We start from the raw sequence: 24,644 nt of genomic DNA, 5'->3' as shown, positions 1-24,644 counted from the left end.
AACGTTCACCACCACACCCCTGTACAGCTCTGAAAAACTAAACATACTTCAGCATAAAATAAGTAAATATTCCTCTTAAGTTATATTTGTTTTTCAGTAGCCATATTTGTAATTCTTCACTATCTTAGCCTGAGTCCCCACACTTCAAATGTAGCCAAGAAATTAATGTGGAAACTACAAATAGGGGAACAGCTAACTCAGTATGATTGTTCTGTTTTTTTATGGTGATTTTAAATATCTAAGACATGATTGTGCTCTGTGAGAGAGACAGTACCCAAAGACCACAGTAAATCTCTCCATAATGCATAATATGAAGTGTGTACCAGCCCTCTTTTGCACATCTGTACATGTCTGTCCTATATCTTGACAGAGAAAATGCACTGAACTGTAAAATGTCTTTGCTACTAAAAAAAAAAAAAAAAATACAGTATTTGTTCAGCAACTCCCCCTAGGTCTTAGCACAAGCTTATACATTTTTTAGTGTTCTGGAAAAAAAGTTGTTTATGTGAGTTTCTGGTTGATGAATTAATCTCAGCATGTCTTCATTCCTCAGAGCTCTAGTAACGATCAGAGTTCTTTACAAAGGTGGGTAACTATGGATCGTAGATGTCCAAGGAAAACTCAGAGTACGGAAAGAAGTTTTGTTGGTGATTCAGTTAATGAATCAGTACTCTGCCAAATCTGTACTGAATCAACACCCCTGCATGAGGTTAAGAAGTATCTAGGTTCTACAGTCCCATGATGCGCTGTCTTTCAGATGAGACATAAAACTCAGATGCTGATTACTAGTAGTCATTAAAGATCCCATCACACTTTTCAAAAATACAACGGTCGTATCGCACGTGTCCTAGCCAAATTTTAATTTGGGGGCCAGATCTTCCATTACTGTAAATCAGCATAGTTTGATTTCAATGAAACTATACAGATTTACACCAGAAGAAGATCTGGCCATGCTTTCTCGAACTTTCCCTTTCTGTTTCAATTGGATATGATATGTTTCTTCACTTGCTGTGCAGTGTCACTGTGCAGTTACTGCCAATGGGAGTTGAGTGAGTGCAGTGCCGCTGAAGGCCTCGCCAATAAACAATTCCATCTCACTGCATGTGAAGTTATTCCTGAGTTTCCTAAGCATTGTGAGATCCACCATGGAAGACAGGTGCTGGGGGTGGAGCGGGGAGAGCAGTAGATGTGGTATATTTTGACCTTAGTAAGGATTTTGATACTGTCTCGCATGACCTTCTCATAAACAAACTAGGGAAATGCAACCTAGATGGAGCTACTGTAAGGTGGGTGCTTAACTGGAAGGAAAAACAATCCCAGCAGGGCTGGCTCTACAGTTTTTGCCACCCCTAGCAGTGAAAAAAACTGCCACCGTGGACAGCAAAAGGAAGAAGCTGCCGCCGATTTGCCACTGTGACTGGAGGAACTGCCGCCCCTTTCTAACTGCCTCCCCAAGCACCTGCTTGGAACGCTGGTGCCTGGAGCTGGCCCTGATTCCCAGAGAGTAGTTAGCAGTGGTTCCCAGTCAAGCTGGAAGAGCATATCGAATGGGGACCTGCAGGAATTGGTCCTGGGTACAGTTTTGTTCAAGATCTTCATCAATGATTTAGATCAGTGGTTCCCAAACTTCTTCCGCTGCTTGTGCAGGGAAAGCCCTGGTGGGCTGGGCCGGATTGTTTACCTGCCGCGTCCGCAGGTTCGGCCGATCGCAGCTCCCACTGGCTGCGGTTCCCTGCTCCCAGCCAATGGGAGCTGCCAGTACGTCCCTCAGCCCATGCTACTTCCAGCAGCTCCCATTGGCCTGGAGTAGCGAATCGTGGCCAGTGGGAGCAGTGATTGGCTGAACCTGCGGATGCGGCAGGTAAACAAAACGGCCCAGCCCACCAGGGGTTTTCCCTGCACAAGCGGTGGAACAAGTCTGGGAACCACTGATTTAGATAATGGAACAGAGAGAACACTTGCAAAGTTTGTGGACGATACCAAGTTGGAAGGGGTTGCAAGTGCTTTGGAGGATAGGATTGACATTCAGAATGATCTGGACAAACTGGAGAAATGGTCTGAAGTAAATTGGCTGAAATTCAATAAGGACAAATGCAACATAATCCACTTACTAAGGAACAATCAGTTGCACACATACAAAATGGGAAATAACTGCCTAGGAAGGAGTACTGCAGAAAGGGATCTGGGGTCATAGTGAATCACATGCTAAATGTGAGTCAACAGTGTAACATTGTTGAAAAAAGGCAAGCATCATTCTGGGGTGTACTAGCAAGGATGTTGTAAGCAAGACACAAGAAGTAACTGGAGAAAATCCAGAGTAGAACAACAAAAAAGATAAAAGGTCTAGAAAATATGACCTATGTGGGATTATTGAAAAAATGTGGTGTGTTTAGAGGAGATGGGGTGGGGGACATGATAACAGTTTTCAGGTACATAAAAGGTTGTTATAGGAATGGTCTAGTTTCATACAGTCCTGCCTTAAGTGCAGGGGACTGGACTAGATGACCTATTGAGGTCCCTTGATAAGTAGAGATGGACAATAACTGATTTTTTCAGTTCACTGGGAGACACAAAGTGAGTGAGGTAATATATTTATTGGATCAACTTCTGTTGGTGACAGAAACAAGATATCACCTCACCCACCTTGTCTCCCTCGTATCTGGGAACCACACAGCTACAGAAAAAATGCAGACATTTTTAATTCACTAGCTGTTCTGAAAAATAACCTGAAAAGTTTAAAAAAATTAATTTTAAGTCGAATTAAATTTTTGTTTTGTTTTGGATGGATTTTTAAGTTTTTTTTAAAAAACTAATAAAATTGAAGGACATTTCTAAACGAAATTTCAAAACATTTCATTCTGAGGGAAGGGATTTTTGTTGTTGCTCTTTTTTTACTGAAACAGTTCAGTGAATTTGACACAAATTCACAGAATGTTTTCATCAACTTGAACCTGCATTTTTCACTGACAAAAAGTTTCCGTTGAAAAATTTTGCCCAGTTCTAGCTAAAAATTCAAAAATACAATTATTAGAAAATTAGATTCATGATAATCCAGCTGTTTTTACTTTATGAGACCTTGTGGAGATGAAGGGCCTGATCCTCCCCTGCCCTGCTGCTTGTACACTCCTGTACAACTATGCAAAGGGGATGCAAAGCACTACTGAATTGGAAGGGCAGCATTTCACACCCACCTTACATGTGTGTAAGTTACTACACAAGGTGCAGGGCACTGGAGAATCAGGCCTGAAATCTCACTAGCTGCTATCTTAAAATAATAGCTACTAAAAGTATGCTATTAAAGCACAACCACCATAAAGTGGGTCTGAGCTATAGCAGTGAAGTATAAGGAAAAAATTGAAGTACCTTGGTTACTACTGCATGGTAACTGTGGGTATATATTAACTTTTTAATGGCATCAACTGTATAATCGTTCCTGTTGAGAGCTTTCTTCAAAACTGACTATGTGGTTCATTTATTTACAGAGAATGAAATTCACCCTTGTGCTGAAGATGAAGATGCCTGTAGGACAGTAAATCACGCTTAATACTAATGACCAACACACTGGGATGAATTGCACCCCAGGTCTAGATTCTAGTTCCCAGCTCCATCCCCTTTCTGTTGCTCTGATAGTGCAAAGAGGATGTGGGTGCTGCCTTAGCTGGGCACCTAAAGATTCCCCTGATGTAGGGTAATCTCAAGGTGGCATTAAGCCAAAATCGCTGGTGCTAAGCCATCTGGTCCCCACCCCTAAAGGGGCACTCAAGGGTATGGCCAAAGTGCACCATGCTCCAGCATTCATTGGCTATTGGAGTCATCCCTCAAGAATGGTCCTAGCAGGAAGAATTTAGAGCAGCCTTTATGCTGCTGAAGCTACATTGTAGGCCCGTTTTAGTCCAGGATCAGGGAAGAGGTAAAATAGCTTTGAGCCATCCCCCTTCAGCCTCACCCTGGCCTTTGCTGAGTTTAACTAAACTAGGCCCATAGGCCCCATGTATATAAGTAGCACTTTTTCATTATTCCTGTCAGTGATAATGTCCATTTTGTATTTGTTCTTGCTGCTCGTGGAGTAACCTCTAACCGCAATCTTAACAACGCCCAAGGACACCCTAGCAGAAAAGCCAAAATGTTCAACCGTCAGTCGATAATTCTAACAGGTGTATGGACATTATTTCTGACTATCAGAGGCACTATCAGTAGGGATGATAGTCCAAGTTAAAAAAACATGTTATGTCAAGTGCAGATCCAGTTGTCTGTTACCTGGAGACAGAATAGCAATACCTGTGTCACACTGAACGATTAATAGTGCCACCCTGTAAAGAAATTGAGTGTACCTAAAACACAAAATAGGTTTGGTGTATTAAAGTCAGGGTGTAGGGAGCCAGGGTGACTCCCCTCCGAACCAGAGGGTAAAGAGCCACCCTTTCAGCCTGAGTGGGCGGGGCCAGGCCAAGCTTCCGCCAATCCCCAGAAGGGGAAGGGTGGGACAGGAAGTACAAAGGGCGGGGCCCTCTGCCTAGTGAAGAGAGCACCAGGGACGGAGACAGACACAGGCTGCTGGCTGCTCCCTTACGATCCTGCTGCTGACCCAGGCGAAGCCCTGGGCAGGGAGGAGCCTGACCGGGAGGAAGGCCTGAGGCAACCAGGGCTGCCAGCCGCTGAATACCCAGAGGACCTGGAGGGGCCTGACTGCAGCCTGGGCCAGCGTGAGTCCGATACCGAGGGGGAGCGGGAGTGGCCCGCAGCGGAATACCCAGATGAGATGGAGGGACTGGAGCGACCCGCCTGAGAGACCGGGTAGGAAGTAGCCCAGGGGCCGAACTACACCGTGGGGTGGGTGTGTTTGGTCAGCGGGCGCGGACGGCCCCGCTGACCCAGCGGTGGGACTTTCGCCTCCCGCCACTGTCAGGACCCTGGGCTGGAACACAGTGGAGTTGGGTGGGCCTGCGTTTCCCTACCCCGGCGCTTCCCTGCCTGAGGGGCGTGCTACTGACTCCGGCCGGCACACCTTCCCCACTAATTCCCCAACACCCGGAAGGTGTGGCTGAGGCCTGCCACAGAGACCATAGCTCTCCATCGCCCCTAGGGGCTCAGAGGACCGACCGACACCTGTCACACAGGGGCTTTGGTAAATATAGGCCATGAGCAGACATTCTCCTCGCAGTAGAGCTAAACGTTCTTTAACACTCAGTTTTGTTTTGCCTCCTCTTCTTAGAATATGTTTTCACTTGGGAAGACCTTTGCCTGGGCAATGGAGGATTTATAAGAGTAATATTTAATTAACACTTACACAGCACTCTTCATTTGTAGATCTCAAAGCTTTTCTAAGAAATGGGTCTAATTTCCCCTATTTTGGGGACTCGAGGCACAGAGTAGATAAGTGATGTGCCTGAAGTCGCACAGGGAGTCATTGTCAGAGTGATGACTGGAATCCAAATTGCCTGAGTCCCAGACCAATGCCCTGTTTGTCAGGCAAGCCAGCTTCCCAGCTGTAACTGTTCACTGTCTGGCTTCCCTTACATAATGCCTGTTCTGCATTTGTATCCATCATTGCCCAAATTATGAAGGCAACTGTATACACAAATTAGGTCTCCAACTGACCTGCCAGTAAACCACTGACTTGTCAGAAAAGAAAGACAAAAGTTAAGCTTTAGTTTTGATTCCATGGTTTCCTTCAGTGCTCTGAAGGAAAATGAACATTGGCAATTAAGGGCCCCCAGAAGTGGAACACAGATTCCACACTCAAATAGAATAACCAATTGACTAGCTCTAGTAAAAGGAATGTTTGGGTAAGGAAGAAAACTGCTTAACTGGTCTCACTGCACAAAGTGTCAAAATGCAAAGAATTTTTATCACAATAGTTTTCAATTTTACACTCCTGTAAGGCCTTTCATAATGAGGGCAGTACCAATTACTGTAGAATTTGCTCATCTGATCCCCTTCTTTTTCATCTATGTACAGTAATGATTATTTATGTGCCAAGGGACCTTTTGAGATCAGTGAGAGTACTCCCATTGATTTAAGTGGGTGCTGGATCAGGCTCTGAATCCTTTAGCTTTTACTCAAGGCAAACATTCCATTCAAGTCAGCTGCAGTTTTGCATAAGTGTGAATGGCAGGATTTGACCCTGTATTTTTAACATGACTGCACACAAGATAAGACTTACCTATCTGTACTTCCAGGTCCGGACATTTCAGACAGTTATGCAAACAATTGTCCATGCAGCTCTATGTGCAATTTGCACATGGAGTGACCACAACTGTGTGCACAAATGTGGGAACTACATGTTTATTTGGCTAGTGAAGCATCTCTGAGTTGGCCTGCAGTTGAATGCAGGAATGTGTGGACATCACACCTGTAATGTTAAATAACTTGCAAGACTTGATGGTATTAATTACTATTTTTTATTATTTGTATTAATATTTTATTATTAGAGGTAGGGACTAAGAGCCCCAATCATGGGCCAGGATCCCATCATGCTAGGTTCTTTTCAAGCATAACAAAGAGATGATCTCTGCCCGAAAGATCTTACAAGTAATTGCCCCACTGTCTGTTTGGGACATGCACACTGTAGCTGCAGCAGATGAAAATGCTGGATTTTGGCTTTTGCCTGATCCAATTTAAATGTAATTGTTTCACTTTATATTTCCAATAAAAACACTAGCCCAAATTCAGCTGTCATGCACCCCGTACAATCCCTCTGGCTGCAGTGAGATTGCAAGGGGGTGGAAGCCTGCCATGAATTTGGCACATCATCATTAATAAAACAATACAGCTTTTCCTCAGCTGCTGTGAAAACAATAAGTGGAGTAGATGTTTAAAATGAAAGAATCAACTTTTCAAGCTGTGGGTGATATATTATCTAAAAGAGGGTATGAAAAATTGACCAACATATTTGTCATACCCTCTGGGAAGCCTCATAGAGGAAGTGATTAAATTTAACATAGCTGACCTTGTTGTCCTAAGTCTAATGAATCAAAGGGGACAGAGATGTCCTTGATCACCTGGTGCTTTCTCACGTCTTGGACTCAAAGTCCCCTATAATTCATCCATCTTAATTCCATGGATGGTGGAACTGATTAATATACCGGCCTATCACCTTTCAAATGGAGTTTTAGGTCTGCTTGGCCTAAAGTGAAATTAGCCTCAGCTGCTCTCTTCTTCCATAGAAGAATGTAACTGCGTGAAAAGACTCTGTGCTGAAGAACGTCAGATTAACTCAATGCGGTCCTGGTCTTCCATTGGGATCAATGTGTGGATAACAGTGAGTTTGTCCATGATCAGGCCCTTAGTGAAGTTTCTCAAAGAAGTTGAGGAGGGCAACTTGTGTACATCCATAATATTTGCCAGTAGTGACAGATGCTAAGTCCTTTATACTATAATAATCATGTTCTGTTTGTATTGTAGCTGTTCTTTTTTGTCATATAACCAATTACTACTTACTTTTGGACTGCTGTAACCTAATTGTTGTGCATCATGTCTCCAGTACATACTACCTGAAACAAAAAGAGCAAAAAGGATGTTCAGACAGGAGGTTATAAAATGCATTTTTGCCACACAAAATTACATTTCCAGTTCCAGTCCAGAGTTATTGTCCCCACTCCATTGCATTAGCTGCTGTAATTTCAAAACAGGCTTGCCAAATTCTGAAGGCAACATTTAAACTCCTTCTGGTTTGTCAGCATCTTTCATCATAAAACAGGATTCATCCTTTCAAATGCATTTTCTCTCCCACTTGGGCAGACGCACCTGCACTTTGAGAAACTGAGGATTACAGTAGAAACTTGCAACAAATCTAAGAGCTGCAACTGAGGGGTTGCATAAACAGGAGTAAATTGCAGCTATCCTCATATTCAGTGTTGAGCTTTCCATGGGAAGATTGCAGGTCTCAATATGCAATGCTGTATCTTGATCTAGATAGCTTCCTTCTGGATTTAAGATGGGTTATTGTACACAGGAACCTACTTTGGTCCTGATTCAGCAAGCCACTTATTATTATGTATTATTTGTATCATCATAGTGCCTAAGTAGCCCTAGTCATGGACCCGGATCCCATTGTGCTAGGTACTGTACAAACACAGAATCAAAAGATACTCCCTTCCCTTAAGCAAATGAACTCAAGGGGTGAGATTTAGGGCTGTGCCTCTGAGTTGTGGGGGGTATGAGTGGGGATGAGAAAGAAGCTTTAAGTCACCTTGGTGACATACATTAAAGCCCACCAGGGAACATTTAGTGTGCACCACCAGAGTATACATGGACCAGTTAATGCACAGCATGTTTGCTTTAGAAAGCACTCCCTCATAGTATGTGTTACCTCATTGTGTATATAGGCCCTTATACAGCCCTTGGAGGCCTGCCTAAGTTACCATGGCTTCTTGGGGTTGCCCTACGGGCTGCCCAGAATCACCACTGTGTACTGCAGTCCACCCCCCATATGCCCCTCTTGCTCTTGCTTCCAGGGAATCTTCCTCCAGTCAGATATTGGAGTTTTAGGGTCACAGCGTGAGCTCCCTCACCCTAGATTTCCCTTTGCAAGCAGTCCTCACACACTGCTACATAAGTCCACCACAATATACTTTATTTACAATGTCTTATGACGCTTCATAGCCCATCACCATAAGGCTTTTCGCAAGCTTCAGTATACCTTCTGGGCACAAGAAGTGGTGGGAGGGGGCGGGGGGCGGGGAAGAGGTCTTACCTCTCTGAGATCCTGAGCTGCTTTGCCCACCCTCCCTTCCAGCCTTCCCCTTTTCCAGTCCCCAGCTGGTTAGTTGAGTCCCCTTGTAAACTGGTTAATCATCCAGTCCTAAACAATTACCTCCCAATTTGGTCGCTGGTGGGGGGACACTCACAAAGCATTTTACAAAGTCTCCTTGCTTCTTCCACTATGTCACAGGCCCTTTTATGTCACTCTGGCCCTTTTACTTCTTGTAATGGGGACAGAGCAGGAGGGAGGCCAAACTGGACAGTCTCTACATAAAAGAATAAATGCACACAAATCAGACATCAGGAATGGTAACATACAAAAGCCAAAGGAGAACACTTCAATCTCCCTGGACATTCAATAACAGATTTAAAGGTAGCCATCCTGCAACAAAAAAAAAAAAACTTCAAAAACAGACTTCAAAAAGAAACTGCAGAGCTACAATTCATTTGCAAACTTAACACCATAAATTTGGGCTTGAATAGGGACTGGGAGTTGCTGACTCACTACAAAAGCAATTTTCCCTCTCTTGGTATTGACACCTCCTCATCAATTATTGGGAGTGGACCACATCCGCCCTGACTGAATTGGCCTTGTCAACACTGCTCCTCTACTTGTAAGGTAGCTCCCTTGTCTTCATGTGCCAGTATATTTATGCCTGTATCTGTAATTTTCACTCCATACATCTGAAGAAATGGGTTTTTTTTACCCACAAAAGCTTATGCCCAAAGAAATCTGTTCGTCTTTAAGGTGCCACCGGACTCCTCATTGTTTTGGTGGCTACAGACTAACGTGGCTACCCTTCTGGTACAAGAGGGAGGCTGTTGCCCAAAGTGTTTGAAGTTAAGCTTGTGCTTAGGTGCCTAGAGGAATTGGAGCTGTCCTCTTTTGAAACTGCACCTCTACATTTAAAGATGCAAGCAATTTCAAGCTACTCTATGGGAGATATTTGGTTCATAGGTTATTAACTGGGCAATACCTGCATTAGAGTAAGGAAAGATATTGTATATGGCTCATAACTTTGCAAACATTTCAGCAGGGAACATTGAGGCAGCAGAAACCCATCAGACTGCTAGAAATAAATACCATTTTTCCGTATACTTGAAGTTTAGGGCAGCTGTGAGACTCCCACACATGCCTCTCACTGTCTCTGACTTTCTGAGACAGTGCTGTCTTGGTATTAAAATTCTTTTTGGTCCCTCCACATTCTGGCATAGTCTATCACTAAGGATGGAGATTTATAAAGCAGAAAATCACTTCAGGTTTTAGAGCAATAGTTGAGCTTTTTTATAAAATGCCTGATTGATTTGAAATTGCTCACACTGAAATCTTTCTATGACTTCTTTTACCCAATTTTCCATTTACTGTCCCTGATTTTTGTCTTTTGTTCTTGACTTTTGGAGCACTCGTCCAGATTTGTGTCACAGGAATGTGCTTACTTCACAGGCCAGTGCCTGGATGCATTACCCTTAGAGCAGGAAGGGGTGCCTCATGAATAGGATTTTTTAAATATGCAATGGAAGCTAAAGGCTGCAGGTGGAGACTTATTATAAGCATTGACCCTCTCTGTCGCCTGAGCATTGATCTGGTCCAGTCCCCACACCCGTGCTAATGCACTTTAGGCACACAGATACTATATTTAGAGGTCTCTATATGAGATGACAGGCAAACAATTTAAATAAAAATGCCATATTTGGCCTTTGAGAGATTCCTCCTTGATCAAACACACATACATATGCACCTCCCAAGAATGGATGGAATAGGAAACCCCGAATGGGAAGAAAATATTTTAAAGCACCACCCTGGCCAAGAGACAGGCCAAATATTGAATAAAGCATAGAGGCTGAACTACTAGGGTGAAATCCTGGTCTCATTGAAGTCGATAGGAGTTTTCCTACTCTCTGAGCCCTGGAGATGAGCTTCCATGCCCCACTCAGTACTTGGTCTTTGCAGAATGGGATGTAGGCACTTGAGGGCAAATTTTTGTAGGTATTTAGGTGCCTACAGAGTAGCTGTAGTAGCTGCCTAATGCGATTTTGAAATGGAAGCTGGTAGCTTCCTTGCCTTGACTCCAGCTCCTGGTCCTGCACCACTAAAGTCAATGGGATCTTTGCCTTTGATTTCAACAAGTGTAGGATCAAGTCCTTTGTGGGGAGAAGCATAGAAGCTTTCAGTGCTGCTGCCCATACTGTAGCGGTTCTTCAGGTCAGTTTTTAGAGCTGGGTTGTCAAGGACAGTATTTTTTTAGAAGTCGAGCTGAAATGCCTCCAAATGCTCTTCTCTTTTAAGTAAAAAAGGACCTGACCTATAGCCCACTGAAATCTATGGAAAGACTCCCATTGACTTCAAGGAGCTTTGGTTCAGGCCCAAATATCTGTCTTCCTAGCAAGAACTTAAGATAAGATACGGTAGCTTTCAAACTGAAGGAGTGTAAAGGGAGGAGGTTTAAAAGCAAATACCTGAGGGATAAAATGTGGATAGAGGTAATTTAATTTTGGACCTTTGTTGGGGTTGCTTCATTTTGTTTGGAAACTCTATACAGATCAGTGCCCACACCTCTGTAAACCCATCTGAACATAATAAGAATAAATAATAAATAAAAAGGTTGTCCAAGTTGTCTTGATGTGACAACATAGAGGTATTAGCATTTCTTCTCCTCACTGGTCAATATACACAAAACACAAACAAGTCATATAGCAGGACTGAGTATTTGTAATATAGCCAAGATTTTATCAGTCAGCAAATGAGATAAAGAAAGGGGAATCAGACAGTTGAAAATAACATTGGGTAGCAGTGTAAAAGCATCTGCTCCTCTTTATTTGTGTGAACTGTTGTTTATTGTTTAGTGCAGAGCTTTTTTTTTTTTTTTTTTTTTTTAGTAAGTACGATGAACTGAAGGAGAAGCCCTCTGTACAGTTTCCCCATCGTCTCATTGTTGGAACTTCTCTTTAATTTCCCAAAGGTTGCTAGCATTCCAGCATCTTTTTTTTTTGTCTTAATTTGAATTCTGAAGAGGAGGAGGAGAGGGATACCGTTCCAAGCTCGTTTTTCCCCCTTGAAAAAGGAAATTCTTCACAATTAAGAATCTCTAATTAAAAAGTCTTTATGCCAAAAATAAAATGACTAAGGCGAGTCATATATCAGTGCCTCTTGGGTGGCCAAACGGGTAAAATTTACTGTCTAGTTGGATTATGACATATAAACAAAGGTAAAGGTCTGTATTAAATTATTATTTTATGACATTCAAATGTATTTGGCCACCAGATCTGGTCTAATGCAGCAGACAGTTAGGGGAGTACAATTTTACTTTTCTCTAAAGAAAACATTGGAACACTGTACAACCATCAACAAACAGCATGAATAACAAACAGAGTGGGGAAAAGCCGTGATATGGTTAAGAAGATACAATACATGTAGCTCAAACTTGTAGTTAGGGCTCACTTAAACAGAATTTAATATACCAGACACATTGCATTGCAAGTGAATTCTCATTTCGTCAAAACACTAACAGATGTTTAATCAATAAGATGTACCATAAAGGGCAGCACAATTAGTAGGTCTGAGAAATGTTCTTGTGTGATGTTAGAAAGCTGTAATTATGGACCAGCTCTCATAAGTGGTTTGCCCAGATGACACATAATATCAAAATTCCAGCTCGCAAAAAGGCTGCACGACACTTTTAATACAATTACATCCACAAAGAAACAACAGCCCTGATCTTAGAGAACACTTTTAAACAAATATCGAAGTTGTCACTGATTTAAAAACTCATTGGGCCCAATTCTTTTTTGTACTGGCGCTCCTTTACACCTCTCCAGCATCCTAAAGGAGTTGCAATATGGATGTGCTCGAGATACTCTCGTTTGTCAGAGGGTGCATGAGGAAAGGGTGCAGCTAAAGCATAAGTTGGACATACCCTGACGGTGCCCTAACTTAGGCAGGGGACCAGACAGGCTCCTGAATGCCCCCACTAGTGTGCACCTGTGCTATGCCTTCAAGTGGATGGGATCACTACTATTCAGCTGTGTGTCTCAGTCCTTATATCATATACAAATCTCCATTATTTCTGGTGGTAGGAGGTAGATGTAGTCTATGCGTTGGGAGCATGAAGATCTGAGGATTATCCCCACTGCTGTCATGATGGTTAGAGCAGCCAAGTGGTCATCTTAGAGACAACCATGATGTTCTTTGGGACTATGGATTTGTTACAGTATTTTACCCTTCCTCTCGTATGGGAACATGACTGTCTACTGCTCTATCCTGAAAATGTAGAGACTCTCTAGCCATGGATCACTTCCTAAAAAACATAGAAATGATGCATAGACTCTAGCCAGTTTTTTACAGTGCAGCGAAGCCATTGCAAATCTGAGTTGCTCCTTACCTTGCCCTGCTAAGTCTGGATTCATAATACTCCTAAATTACTAGGATTTCAGATGTGTTACCTTGGTACATGAATTTGAACTTCCATATCTAATGGGTTAAGGAGATCAATACAGCAATGTACTGCAATCACACATTGCTGTACTTAACCTGCAATTACAGTTCTTTACTGAAACCCTTCAAATTTTAGGTTAATCAAACTGAGCATTCTGCTCCTCCCCATAAATTCAAAGAGGCAGATTTATTTCAATATAGTGAATCATACATTGTGGCAGCAATCCTGAATGTGTTTTTTATCCACGATAAAGAGCAAAAATAACAATGGTCAAATGGATCATGATTTTGTTGTTATTAGTTTTATTAAAAGCCTAGCTCCTTTCAAAACAGGGGAGCTGCACCAATATATATCAGCTGAGAATCTGGCCCACAGTTCTTAATGTAAGATTTATAAATGGGCCAGTGGAAATACACTGTGATAAAACATGAAAAGTAGTCCTTTTAATGTAAGCAATTAATTTAGCTGTTCCCAAAGAGAAAGCTGCCCTAGGCTTCCAGTATCATAGATCATTTCATCCCATGATGGATAGCCCAGGTGCATCCTGTTATATGTATCTCATTATCTATAGTAACAAAGACTCACCCATGTATACACATAAACACATCAATGGTGGGCAGTGCTTAGGCAACAAACATTACAAAAATAATGGAATGAAATTTCTGAGTCACTCCTCCAGACAGCATATGCTGAATGCTCAGTAAATTGTTTCTATGCAGCTCTCAGTAATAATACAAATGAAATAATTTTTCTCAGATACAAATACAATGTACCAATATTGCTGCTGTGGGGACTATTCACATAACACTGCCTTTCCTTGCCATCTGGGACATCAGACAATGGAGCTATGGCAATTGTACCAGCTGAGGATCTGGTCTTGAGAGTGGAACCTAAATTTCTGATTTGGGAACCTATCTCTTGAGCTTTTGAATGTCAGAGAATATCTACCTACCTACCTATCTAGGCATGGGTGGGAGTTAAATATTAATTTGATTGTTTTGGGGGTTGACTTGTGGGGGGAAGAGATGCAGGATGAGCTCCTCAAACAGTGTAAATTTCTGTAGTGATCTTGGAGTTGCACCAATTTACACAAGCTGGCCCTATGAGGTTACCTCATAATACCCCATTTTAGGATTTGTTTTTGTTTTATTTAGACAGCAGATTTAATCTTGTTTTAAACTTAGAGTAAATAACGTTATTCCACTGCCTTCAACGCCCATCCCCACCTCAAAATGTCTCCTAAGAAACCTTTGAAAATGAAAAGGAGCACAGAGGTGCATAATCTTGGTCATATTCACCTTATGAAAAATTCACCCCTGTGCAGAAGGCCTGTATGATCCCTATGCTCCCACAGAATCATAGAAGATTAGGGTTGGAAGAGATTTCAGGAGGTCATCTAGTCCATGTTAGTCAAAGCAGGACCAACACCAACTAAATCATCCCAGCCAGGGCTTTGTCAAGACAGGCCTTAAAAACGTCTAAGGATGGAAATTCCACCACCTCCCTAGGTAACCCATTTCAGTGCTTCACCACCCTCCTGATGAAATAGTTTTTCCTAATATCCAACCTAGACCTCCCCCACTGCAACTTGAGACCATTGCTCCTTGTACTGTCATCTGCCACCACTGAGAACAGCCGAGCTCCATCCTCTTTGGAACTCCCCTTCAGGTAGTTGAAGGCTGCTATCAAATCTCTCCTCACTCTTCTCTTCTGCAGACTAAATAAGCCCAGTTCCCTCAGCCCCTCCTCATAAGTCATGTGCCCGAGCCCTCTAATAATTTTTGTTGCCCTCCACTGCTCTCTCTCTAATTTGTTCACATCCTTTCTGTAGTGGGGAGGGGGGAAAAACTGGACACAATACTCCAGATGTGATCTCACCAGTGCCGAACAGAGGGGAATAATCACTTCCCTCAATCTGCTAACAACGCTCCTACTAATGCAGCCCAATATGCCATTAGACTTCTTGGCAAAAAGGGCACACTGTTGAGTCATATCCAGCTTCTCATCCACTGTAACCCCTAGGTCCTTTTCTGCAGAACTGCTGCCTAGCCATTCAGTCCCTAGTCTGTAGCGGTGCATGGGATTCTTCCACCCTAAGTGCAGGACTCTGCACTTGTCCTTGTTGAACCTCATCAGATTTCTTTTGGCCGAATCCTCCAATTTGTCTAGGTCACTCTGGACCCTATCCCTACCCTCCAGCATATCTACCTCTCCCCCCCAGCTTAGTGTCATCTGCGAATTTGCTGAGGGTGCAATCCATCCCATCAGCCAGATCATTAATGAAGATGTTCAACAAAACTGCCCCCAGGACCGACCCCTGGGGCACTCCGCTTGATACCAGCTGCCAACTAGACATTGAGCCGGTGATCACTACCCATTGAGCCCGACAATCTAGCCAGCTTTCTGTCCACGTTATAGTCTATTCGTCCAATCCATACTTCTTTAACTTGTTGGAAGAATACTATGGGAGACCATTTCAAAAGCTTTGCTTAAGTCAAGGTATATCATGTCCACCGCTTTCCCCGTATCTACAGAGCCAGTTATTTCATCATAGAAGGCAATCAGGTTGGTCAGGCATGACTTGCCCTTGTTGAGTCCATGTTGACTGTTCCTGATCACCTTCCTCTCCTCCAAGTGCTTCAAAATGGATTCCTTGAGGACCTGCTCATTATAGGCTTTGCTAGCCCTCTGCACAGGAGTGAATTTCACCCTCTGTGAACATTGTAAAGGGGAGATAGCAAGAGAAATAGTCTTGGTTTATGGCTCTCCTTCTCATCATTCTTGCAGCCAATGTTTTGGACACAATCTGAGCTCCACCATCATTGTGATGTATACAGCTTGCATGTTGTTCTGGCAGGGTCTGATGCCGCTTTGAGTTGGTATGTCCTGGCCTGTGGGGAGCTTGCTTCTGAGGATGAGCTTGAAGAGGTTGGGGGGTTATTTGAAGGCCAGAACAGAAGGTTCAGGAAAGATTACATTGAGTACGGGTTGTAATTTTTTGATGCTCCCCTCTACATGTTCCAGCGTGGGGTGGTAGGTGACAGTGAGTCAGTGACAGTCAAAGGACTACTGAGCACAGCAACACTGAAATACCTTTAAAAATCTGGGCCCTTGCCTGGTCAGTATCATGTACACTATGTGGGTTAGATGAGGTACATTTTCTCTAGTTTTGTTTTTCCTTGTGTTTACAGCAATCTTTTGCAGATCTGGTGGACTTTATGTATCAGCATGAGATTCATAGAATCATAGAATCATAGAATATCAGGGTTGGAAGGGACCCCAGAAGGTCATCTAGTCCAACCCCCTGCTCAAAGCAGGACCAATTCCCAGTTAAATCATCCCAGCCAGGGCTTTGTCAAGCCTGACCTTAAAAACCTCTAAGGAAGGAGATTCTACCACCTCCCTAGGTAACGCATTCCAGTGTTTCACCACCCTCTTAGTGAAAAAGTTTTTCCTAATATCTAATCTAAACCTCCCCCACTGCAACTTGAGACCATTACTCCTCGTTCTGTCATCTGCTACCATTGAGAACAGTCTAGAGCCATCCTCTTTGGAACCCCCTTTCAGGTAGTTGAAAGCAGCTATCAAATCCCCCCTCATTCTTCTCTTCTGCAGGCTAAACAATCCCAGCTCCCTCAGCCTCTCCTCATAACTCATGTGTTTCAGTCCCCTAATCATTTTTGTTGCCCTTCGCTGGACTCTCTCCAATTTATCCACATCCTTCTTGAAGTGTGGGGCCCAAAACTGGACACAGTACTCCAGATGAGGCCTCACCAATGTCGAATAGAGGGGAACGATCACGTCTCTCGATCTGCTCGCTATGCCCCTACTTATACATCCCAAAATGCCATTGGCCTTCTTGGCAACAAGGGCACACTGCTGACTCATATCCAGCTTCTCGTCCACTGTCACCCCTAGGTCCTTTTCCGCAGAACTGCTGCCTAGCCATTTGGTCCCTAGTCTGTAGCTGTGCATTGGGTTCTTCCATCCTAAGTGCAGGACCCTGCACTTATCCTTATTGAACCTCATCAGATTTCTTTTGGCCCAATCCTCCAATTTGTCTAGGTCTTTCTGTATCCTATCCCTCCCCTCCAGCGTATCTACCGCTCCTCGCAGTTTAGTATCATCCGCAAATTTGCTGAGAGTGCAATCTACACCATCCTCCAGATCATTTATGAAGATATTGAACAAAACCGGCCCCAGGACCAACCCTTGGGGTACTCCACTTGATACCGGCTGCCAACTAGATATGGAGCCATTGATCACTACCCGTTGAGCCCGACAATCTTGCCAGCTTTCTACCCACCTTGTAGTGCATTCATCCAGCCCATACTTTCTTAACTTGCTGACAAGAATACTGTGGGAGACCGTGTCAAAAGCTTTGCTAAAGTCAAGAAACAAGTCAAAGTCAAGATTGTGTTGTGGATTTAGATATAACTGGCCCTGGTGAGAGCAATGTCATTTTTTTCCTTTCTTCTTCATTCTGTAATAATACATTTCATGCCCTATAAGCATTTATATGACTTTACTAAAAAAAAAAAAAAGAAGAATACATTCGTGGGCTTGAATTAAAAATAAAATCTCAGTGAATATAGAAAAAAAAACAAGGAAACACAGAGTGGCAATCACAGAAGGGTAGCTTAAAAACATCTGACCAGTTTCTGATCCCCCTACTCACGCTGAGTAGTAATTAACTACACATTTAGTCCTGTTGATTTCAATGGGATTAATAGCACAGGTAGTCCTTGCTATGGTTACAGGGCGAGCCTTGCTTTAAACCCCTTTGTAGTCTTTGTTGAGTGCTCCCCTCAGGTGACAGGCTTTGTTCCCTTCACCTCTCTTAAGAGGGGAACCCCACGGTTCAACCCCTCTTTGACTGGTACTCTGGGTTGCACTGCCACTGTTTGGCGAAGCGTATACACCTCAGCCTCCCCAACTGGATTTGGGTCAGTCTCTCTGGGAACTTGTGTAAGCATCAAAGAATGCTTACATTTGTGACCAGTATGACATGCATTGATTCAGCACAGCATCTTCAAAAGCGAGCATGATTTATTGGTTCATAGAAATTTAACAAGCAGAGAGAAACTGGGTTAACACAATGAAAGCGTAAATTCAGTCTGTCTTACCTAATTTTAGCCTGTCCTTGCTAGTTTAAGCAGGCTTTAGTTTATGCCACATACCCCTTCTGAGTCTGAGGATCAACTTGCATCTCTCCAGGCTCCCTTTCTGTCTGTTCCAAAGTCTCTTCTCTGTCTTTGTCTGGCTACTTTTATCAGAACAAAAGCTCTTTATTTTAGTGTATTGTCTTGCTGACAAGGGGACTTTTCTGAAATCACTGACTGCTTTCCAGGCCTAACTGCGCCCAGTCCTTGCAAGAATTAACTCTTGGCTATTCACATAGCCGGTAATGCAGTAACAAATAATTAGGCTTGGCAGAATTCGATTTTTGTATATATAATTTTGATGGATATTGATGTTTATTTTAAAGCATTTTTTCCTGATTTTTATCTATGTAAATGTTCACAGCTGTGCAGAATTATGGGGTTTAAGCCATTTTTTTTTATTTATTTAAATGTTCACAGTTGTGGGAAATGGTGAGCGGGGGGAGTCAGCAACAGGGAGAACAGAAAATTATTTAATAACAATAGATTTAAGATTAAAAAAATTAAAGCTTTTTAACTGTTAAAACATAAATTGTCAACATAACATGTCCAACTACACAAAACAAATAACCTTAAATCAAGCAGCATTTTTCTTACTTTGGCTATCTGTAAATTTTAATTATTATCAATGGAAATATTTGTTCATTTGTTTGTGTGTGTATGGTGAAATCAGTGTTTACCGACATTTACCGATAAAAATCTAAGTCTTTCAAGACTACAAATAATATTCATAAAGATAAGAAAGCTATCTACCCTCTGTGTTACAAGCCCCAATTTTACAACTGCTTGTACACATGCTTAACTTTAAACACATAAATAATCCCAGTGAAATCAATGGGACTGCATATATCCTTAAAGTTAAGCACACACATAAGCATTCTATATGATCGGACTCATCTCTTCTCACTGTAAGGATGGCAAAAACCTGTCCCTCAAGCCAGTATTGTCATCAAGGATAACCCATCATGACATCATAGAGTCAAGGTGCTGGAAGGTAAAGATATGAGACACATCATGTCTGTGTATTAACCTTTTCAGAAGACCTGGGGATTCAATTCTGGTACTAAATTAAGTTTTTGGAAATGATATTATAACATGACTTTATCCCCATTCTCCAGATCCTTAAATATTTTAGAATTCCATCAAAGAATATGTCTCTCACTGCCATGCTTTACTCTTCTGTCTTATGTTAAACTTGAATTGTAACTTGTATGTCCATTGCTGACCAGCATAAAGTTATGCAGGGAGTGGGGAAGCAGGAAAGTGTTTTATTTTTTTTTAAATATAAAGCAGAAAAAAAATACATCTCAAGACTTGGCTAAAGCAACTCAATAACTATGGAAAGATTTTCTTCACATATTGGGTCAGGATTTACTTACTCGGGTATCAAGGCTTCAGTATTGTTTCCTGCCAATTTATGTGTTATTGTTGAGCATTAAGGAGTATTTTTCTTTGAATTTGATTATAGTAAAATTCTTTCAAATGAATATTTTGCAAAGAGATAGGATGATGTGGTTGATGATCACCTAGATAGTCTGGCTGATGAGGCTATAACCAATTTGATGCTTCCTGTATATGAATATATTTTTTAAATCACATCATTTTGTACTGTGTGGATTTTTATTAAATTGAAGTAAAAAGAGAGAAGTTTTAAAAAGTGATAAAGGAGAATTTAATGTAGTTCTATTAGTGATTCATTTTCATAAAAGCATTTTTGGAAGGCATCAGATTAAATGTAAAAATATTATCTTGTATAATTTGCTTCATGATTCCCCTCCCCCGCCCCCCAAGTGGGTTTTTACAAATGTAACCTAGATTAAGATTTAAGAACAGAATTTTTTTTTCATTTTGTGACTGGATAGCTTTTTAAAATATGTGAGATACTATATACGAATGAAATAAAAGGTTTTTTTAACCTCCATTGTACTATTTTGATAGTCTCTATTTGGGGTGTTTAGAGGACTCCCACTGACAAAATTAATATTCAGTTCTGATCTTTTAATGTTTTTATTTTTGCTGAGCCCTTTTCTTCCTACAGTTAGCGTCAGTCATCCATGCTTTACTAACCTCTCAGACTATTACCTGGGACTATCAGTGAAAGCCCCCTAGAAACTCTAACTCGTCTCAAATGCAGCTTGCCTGCCTCCAGGGTATGGTGGGCTGACATTAGTACCTGCAATGGTAGCCAATCAACTGCTGACTGAAATAAGAGAGACTGGTTACCATATATACAGCTCTGAATGGTCTAGTCTTAACGCTTGTTTAAATACATATAAAGGTCCCACCATATAATTCCCTCATATCCAGAACTCTGAAGCTTTATGTACTAAGGGTCAAGTATCAGAGGGGTAGCCATGTTAGTCTGGGTCTGTAAAAGTGGCAAAGAGTCCTGTGGCACCTAAAAGACTAACAGACGTATTGGAGCATAAGCTTTCGTGGGTGAATACCCACTTCGTTGGATGCATCTGGCCATGTTAGTCTGGGTCTGTAAAAGTGGCAAAGAGTCCTGTGGCACCTTATAGACTAACAGACATATTGGAGCATAATCTTTCATGGGTGAATACCCACTTCATCAGATGCATCTATCCGACGAAGTGGGTATTCACGCACGAAAGCTTATGCTCCAATACATCTGTTAGTCTATAAGGTGCCACAGGACTCTTTGCTGCATGTACTAAAGGTAGCTTGTGGATCCAAGAAACAAGGCATTTTCAGAGATGGGCTTGGCCTCTGGAATTTGATCCCTTTGGAAATATGCTTCACCATAAACCTGCCCAGTTAGGAATAATAGCAAATGTAGCCCCTTGCCCAGGCCTTCCAAACTGATTATGTGTTTATCTAGATGGTTAGATTAAAAGCTGTGGACAGCAGGGGATTGCAGTGTTTTGTCTCTTACTAATGTAGCCCATCCCCTGAGGTGTTACTCTAACCTCCTTCCTGGTATTTGCTATTTGGATTGGCTTCTCTCCTCTCCTCGCTGGGTCCTGGGTTCTTTCTGTGATGCCTGGTACCTCCACCTGAGGTGACTCCTCACTGTGCCCAGGACACAAGGGGGTCGGTCCCTTGGGGAAATGAACAATGCTACTAATGGGCGAGTAGTACAAAACCCAGTACACAAGAAATAATAACATAAATCAACACAAACCCCAGCAAAGGAATGACAAACCCAGAAATTACAGTATAACAAAGGGGGACGTTTTTGAGGGCAGGAAAATAGGATTTGGGGAAGGAGAGGGTTAGGGATAACTAATAAATACCAAACATTAACAAATCAACCAATTTCCCACCTCCCAGTGCTCACAACTCATCCCAACCCCCAGCTCCCTCCCTGGCACCTTCCCAGATGTGTCCAGAGATGAGTGCTGCAGCATTGTGAACATTGAACAGTCCCCCTGACAGTGTCTTTGCCGCTAGACGGGACAGGGTCCTCTCCTGGGTCCCCGGTCTGGAGTTTTGTGGAGGTCTCAGCTGGCTTTCGGTAGCAAGTGCTGGGTCAGATCTTTGCTACTCTTGATGCTGGCCTCCGCAGAGTATGAACTGCTTGATCTGTGCACTAGACTAGATCCCACAGCAGTTCAAAGTCTTCCTTTGTGGGGAAGGGATATAATCAGACTCTCAGCTCCCAGTTTTGTAAAGCTGTAGAGCACCCTGAAAGCATTATTACTACTGTCAGTATTACTAATAATTAATATTATTCACCTGTAGGTTACTGGATCACATCTGAAGTAGGCCATCAGTAATTGAATGCCATTACTACTGGAACATTGTTGGGTTGCCAGTGTGAAAATTAACCGATGAACTCACTTCAGTTCCTATTGGCAAGTGTCCACATCCTAAACCCCCCCTCTCTCCCCCAAACAGGCGAAATCCTGGTTTGTGGAGTTTTCCCATTGACTTTAGTGGTGCCGGATTTAACCCACCATCACACATGGAAACGCTGAATACCTTTGTTATCAGTGTCAAGTAAGAACTTAAGGATTGGATGGACCATGGCATCTGAATTACCCTATTGCTGCTAGCGTAAATCCCCTTAGATTGGGGTTGTAGCATATTGATTTACATGTTACTTGCCAGCTGAATGAATCCACTTTAAACAGTGCACTTCTCTGCTCCATCAATCCTGCTTCACAATTTCTGCATCTGTCCATCGAATGATCAGTTACAAATAAAGCATGCATCATTAGAAACTAGTTGCAATAGGAACCATCCTCTTAGTTACAGTATAAATAAGACTAATATTCAGTTATTTTATGCATTTACACACATGCTAATTTGTTCACCTATGCTGTCTCCAAAAAAAAAAACGCTTTATGGTCCGTCAGTTTTGCTACAGTCCCCTTAATTGTAGTTTACCAAGCATTGCCAGCAATAACTCAAGCAAGTCCAATATATTACATAGCTACGGCAATTATGCAACAGTTAAATTGCTCTAGTTGATTTACTTAATCTGACTCTAGATCCTGCCTTTGTCATCCAGGCAGTGATGGCCCCCTCATGTACCATACCCGTGTGCTGACCCTTTGGATGTGGTTTCCACTCATTTTCTCCTCTGGTAAATAAGAAACTGGCAGGGAACATTGTGATCATTAAAGAACCAAACAAGGATAATGCAATCTATTAATAAGAGCCATAAACATACACAATATTAATCATGCATTCCCACACAAATCTGTCAATGCTTTACCAACATTTTAACCTCTATTTCTATTCATTGCACAAGAGCACATGAAGAACAGAGATAGGCAAAAAAAAGTTACACCCTAATGTGGAACTGAAAAATTTTAGCAGTTAACTTGTTTTGCATAAAGACAAATAATTGTTCTTTTAGTGCACTCCTACATGCTTTTGCCAAGAGGGGAAATTAACCTTGTCTGTTTCTGCAGAGATGAAGGTGAGAGAGTGAGCTCTGATAGCTGCAACATGTTTTGATTGGCTGGATGAGTATATCGATTTCACTGGAAGTTAGCAGCCTAAATAGAAATTAGGAGCTTAACTCCTTTTTGAGCATTCAGCTATCAGTCACTAATGCTAAGGCTACTAAATTCGGTCACCCTCCTGTCTAAAATATGACGATTCACATGCTCCATGGAACCAGATTTTAGCTGCATACCATATTGGTATAAAAAATGTTCGGAACTGATTCTTTGTGAATTGTCTTCCGTCACATCTTTTCTTCCTCACCAGCCTTAACATCCTGGTAGGGCTTACGTGGGAGATAGACACCTGGGCATGTAGAGTAAGGTGGCGGTGTGCACGTTTACTGACAGACACTTAAGCCTCTGGGGGTTCTGAATGGCGTAAATGTAGTTGTCTAGGGACTTTATGTGCCTACAGAGTTAGAGAGCACAGAGCTGAATTTTTGAGGATCTCAACATTAAGGCACCTAAAGTGGCAGTTAGGTTCCTAAGTTCTTATGTGGAGCTATTCTTGAGCTACTTTTTCATCCCTAAAGTTACAGCCTCCAGGTGAGGCATGAGGCATGTTGGCAGGGTGGTGTGTAGAAGTTTGCAATGCTACTGTATGCTTCCGCCCTTCTGTTTCTAAGGCTGCCAAAGCAATAAGGTCAGACCAGAAAATTAAAAGGAAAACTGGGCCTCCTGGCACATTTCCCCTCCATACAAAATGTGAGCTGCCGCTGGAGTCAACACTTGAATTCACGGGTTTCTTTTTGTTGTTGTTGTTGTTTTGTTTTTTTTTCTGATGGGTAGGGGGGCGTTTTTTGTTTCTTTAAATTCTCTGCTCTGGCAACACAGCTGGCACTTCTGTTTAGCGTGCATCAGTGAGCGAGCTCAGGCGGCCCATTGCAATCATTTTGTAGCTATTGTTACTTTGTTTTCTGTTGCACTGGCTATAAATGAATCAATTTATGCAATGAGTGTTGGTGCTGCATGATGCCTAACAAAAAGAAAACAGCAATTGACTCACTGAAGAAACTGGAAAGCGATGGCTGGTGGTGCAAAAATAATACTTCCGACTGACCAGACAACCCAGGAGACTTTATTGCCAAAGAATTCAAGAACGCACACGGTCATATTCTCACTGAATTTTCAGGGCATTCCATGGATAGGAATAAAAATGTGTCAAGATATCCGTCAAAGGATCATTTAAGCTGGGGAGTTCTCCCACTGACTTTAGGTTTGACACTGACTTTAGTGAGACTACTCTTATACTTCAGGTTAAGCATTTATTTCAAGTGTTTTGCAGGATCTGGGATTAATGTAGCTGTTGGCTAACAAAGGGAACTTTCTGCATTCCCAACAAGTTTTACAAAGACCATGCCCCCACCTCCCCAATGAATGGAGTCTGTTCAACAGATTTTAAAAGGAAATCATGGGAAAATGAAAAC

General features: G+C 42.2%; 1 long non-coding RNA gene across 1 annotated transcript in view; it reads right to left on the bottom strand.

Moving 5' to 3' along the window:
* Nucleotides 1–18,358, bottom strand: part of LOC311515125 — a 29,801-nt gene extending 11,443 nt beyond the window's left edge. The window contains exons 1-2 of the long non-coding RNA XR_014710056.1: nt 18,263–18,358; nt 7,441–7,493 (exon numbers count right to left, since the gene is read on the bottom strand). This is a non-coding gene — a long non-coding RNA (uncharacterized lncRNA). The remainder of the gene's footprint in view (nt 1–7,440; nt 7,494–18,262) is intronic.
* Between the last annotated feature and the right edge of the window lie 6,286 nt (nt 18,359–24,644).

The sequence above is a fragment of the Lepidochelys olivacea genome (assembly GCF_965140295.1).
Source record: "Lepidochelys olivacea isolate rLepOli2 genome assembly, chromosome: 1".
Classification (NCBI taxonomy): Eukaryota; Metazoa; Chordata; order Testudines; family Cheloniidae; genus Lepidochelys; species Lepidochelys olivacea.
Note: the sequence above shows the minus strand (reverse complement) of the source record. Positions and strands in the feature narration are given on the sequence as shown.